Here is a 4,393-nt window from a genome sequence, read left to right on the forward strand (position 1 = left end):
TTTTAACTAATTATTAGTCAAAAAACTCGGACTAACCGGTTAGTCGATTTGGCATCTACATGACCGTATTTTCATACCGTCACATCTCTCAAACGTATCCTATAGGTGTGACTTTTAGGGACCAGTTGATCACCGCCATCAGTATGACAATAACGTCAAACTTATCTAGCAAGCCAACCGTTATTGATAAACGTGGATCAACTGATTATGATACAAAGTATACCCTTTGATCCTTTTAGAGGTTTATAAGTCCTTGCACTAACTGTTAAGGACACTAACCCCAACACGAACATCATCAACAACCATTACATCACCAACATCAACTCCAACATAACAACAACGATCAGCAGATAAAAAATCCTAAAACAATACAAACATATACTTATAATGATTAAACACTAAACCGAGTAGGGAAACCCTACCTTCGCACAACTGCAATAAGACACAAGCAAGGCAATCTAAAACGGCTCCTCTACGAAGTCCTCACCTAACAATAAGCACATAAACTCCAATTACCATACGCAAAATCCCCTTTTCCCCCCAATTCATAAATTAAGACAAACCCTAAAAGATTATCAATGAAACTAATGAAATCAAGGACTTACCAACGATGTAATGAATGATGAAGAAGACTTGCTAAAAATCCACACACTTGAGAGAGATTTGGAGAGGTTTAGAGTTACGTTGAAGTGTTTAAATTTTGTGAAAATGATTAGAAACTGTTAATCCGCGATTATATAACTCTAATCCTTTCTAAATCAAACCGCGGAAATAAAACCTGTCAGACCGGATACTCGGTCTAGTATAGAGTATACTCGGCCGAGTATCCTCTACTTGGTCGAGTATTCCCATACTCGGCCGAGTATTCCTGAGCAGTAAACTTTCCAGAAACACACGATACACCTACTCGGCCGAGTAAGCCATATTCGGCCGAGTACAGACTTAGGAAAAACCGTAGTATTACAGTTTTCTCTTCTTAAAACGAACTTCGTCCCCGAAGTTCACACTATACCCACAAAAACAAGACCAACTAAGGTTAAATAACTCCTACTACATACCACAAACACTCAACACAACCGATCAGATGACCCAACATAGCTAAACAAACACAAAACAAAGCTAAACCAACTTAAACTAACTCAAAAACAAACATGCGACCATCTCTTACCCTCTTAAAAAGACAACGGTTACATCCCCGTAACCAAACATACCTGATCAAAAAGGGTGGGAAAACGCTCTCTCATAGCCTCCTTGGGTTCCCAAGTGGCCTCTTCCACATTATGATTAGACCAAAGCACCTTAACTAAGATGCTCCCACCGTTCCATGTCTTGCGTACTTTGCGGTCTAAGATCTCCTTAGGAACCTCGGCATAAGAAAAAGACTCATCACGCTCTATGTTCTCAATCTCAAGGACGTGTGATGGATCACTCACATACATCCGGAGCTGTGAAACATGAAACACGTTGTGGACTCGATCCAAAGCTGGTGGTAAAGCTAACCTGTAAGCCACCTCACCTACACGATCCAAAATCTCATACGGACCGATAAACTTCTGACTTAGCTTATCTTTCTTTCCAAACCTCATCACCCCTCGCATTGGTGACACTTTCAAAAGAACTTTGTCAACCACTGTGAAATCGATGTCCCTGCGGTGTAAATCTGCATAACTCTTTTGGCGATCCTAAGCTGCTTTCATCTTTTGACGAATCAGTCGAACTTGCTCAATCATATCTTGCACCATCTGTGGCCCTGAAACCACAGCCTCTGCGTTGTCATCCCACCAAACTGGACTTCGGCACTTCCTGCCATATAAAGCCTTGAACGGTGCCATTCCTATACTGGTGTGATAGTTGTTATTGTAAGAGAACTTGATCAAATCCAGCCTGTCCTCCCAACTCCCACCGAATTTCATGGCACAAGCCCTCAACATGTCCTCCAAAGTCTTGATAGTCCTCTCAGTCTGACCATTTGTGACAGGGTGAAAAGCTTTACTCGTCTTTAAGGTGGCACCCATCAACTCCTGCAGCTCACGCCAAAACTGTGCTATAAACCTTGCATCTCGATCCAACATTATATCCTTAGGTACTCTATATAGCTGAACCACATGCTTCCTGTAAGCTAATGCTAACTGTATCTTGGTCCAAGTATCTTTCATTATAATGAAGTGAGCTGACTTTGTGAACCGATCAACGATTACCCAAAGCATATTGTTACCTTGTTATGTCCTAGGAAACCCCACGATAAAATCCATAAAGATCGACTCCCACTTCTACTCAGGTACCCTCAAGTGACTGAATCTTACCTTGTGGTCTTCGCTGCTCGCCCTTTAACCTTTGGCATGTCAGACACCTAGCCAAGAACTCAGCCACATCCCTCTCATGTTAGGCCACCAAAAATTTTTCTTGAGGTCCTTATAAAGCTAGTCACCTCCGAGGTGAACTGAATAAGGAGTGCAATGAGCCTCAATCATGATTACTCCCCTCAAATCTGTACCATCAGGAACACATCATCTCCCATCAAAGTGTACACTCCCATCTGTGTGGATAGAAAACCTGAAAACTGTGACACTCTCCACTCTTGACTTCCACTCTTGGATCTTAGGATCAAGCTCTTGTTTTCTTTTGATATCCTCATACAAAGCTGGCTTGATCATCAAATCCCCGATGGTATCCCCTTTCTGAATCATATGGATCCCCATCTTGGACATCTCATCCCTCAGCTTCAGCAAGGACATAGTTGTACACAACGAATGAACACTCTTACTACTCAGAGCATCTGCAACAACGTTAGCCTTACCCTTGTGATAAATGATCTCCATGTCATAGTCCCCGATCAGCTCCATCCATCGTCTCTGTCGCATGTTAAGCTCTCTCTGAGTGTAGATATATTTCACACTCTTATGATCTGAAAACACCTTAAAGGTTGCCCCGTAGAGATAGTGCCTCCAAATCTTAAGAGCGGAAAGAACTGGACCCAATTCCAAATCGTGAGTAGCATAGTTCTCCTCATACGGCTTCAGCTGCCTCGACGCATAAGCTATAACTTTACCACTCTGCATCAAAACACATCCCAAACCATTCTTTGAAGCATCGGTATATACTTCAAAGTTCTCACAACCCTCAGGTAAAGCTTGGATAGGAGCTGTGGTCAAACGCTCCTTTAAGGTCTGGAACTCCGTCTCACAACTCTCATCCCATCGAAATTTGGTCACTTTCCTCATCAAGGCTGTCATAGGTCTCGCGATCTTAGAAAAGTTCTTCACGAACCTCCTGTAGTAACTAGCTAGACCTAAGAAACTCCGAATCTCAGCAACATTCTTCGGTGATTCCCACTTGGTCACTGCCTCAATCTTGCAAGGATCCACTGACACACCCTTTTTAGATATCACATGACCCAGAAAAGCCACTTCCTCTAACCAAAACTCGCACTTGGATAGCCTGGCATAAAGTTGATTGTCTCGCAAGGTCTGCAAAACTAATCTCAGGTGCGCCTTATGCTCTTCCTTACTCTTAGAGTAGACTAAGATGTCATCAATGAAGACGACTACAAACTTTTCCAAGAACAAACTAAAAACCCGGTTCATCAGATCCATGAAAGCTGCTAGTGCATTCGTTAAACCAAAAGGCATCACTACATACTCGTAGTGACCATAACGAGACCGGAAAGCTGTCTTAGGAATATCCTCATCTGCTATCCTCAACTAGTGATAACCCAACCTCAAATCGATCTTAGAGAACACCCCTGCACCACTCACCTAGTTAAAAAGATCATCAATCCTTGGCAAAGGATACTTGTTCATCACCGTGACACGATTCAGCTCTCCGTAGTCGATGCATAACCTCATGCTGCCATCTTTCTTTTTCACAAACAGCACCGGTGCTCCCCATGGTGACACACTAGGCCGGATATACCCCTTATCTAACAGATCATGTAACTGTTTCTTCAACTCTTCCAGTTCTTTAGGTGCTATACGGTACGGTGCTTTGGATATAGGACTTGTCCCCGGTTTAAGCTCCACATTGAAGTCGATATCTCTCTTAGGTGGTAACCCCGGTATCTCATCTGGAAAGACATCACTAAACTCTCCAGCCACAGGTATATCAGATACTGTCAACTGCTCGCACCGATCTCTCACTTGGCAAAGAATCAAGGGACATTTCTTCCTCAAACATGACTTTAAGGTCATTACAGCGATGGACTTACACTTTGGCCTCACTACAAACCCCTTATAAGACACCCTGACACCCTTAAGACCCTTCAAAGACACTTTCTTTTTTCGGCGTTCTATCTTAGCATCATACTTACCCAACTAATCCATCCCGACGATGACCTCAAACCCATCCATAGGAAACTTTAACAAGTCGACCGATAAGTCTACCCCTCCAACCAACA

This window comes from Silene latifolia, chromosome Y (genome assembly GCF_048544455.1).
Source record: "Silene latifolia isolate original U9 population chromosome Y, ASM4854445v1, whole genome shotgun sequence".
NCBI lineage: Eukaryota > Viridiplantae > Streptophyta > Magnoliopsida > Caryophyllales > Caryophyllaceae > Silene > Silene latifolia.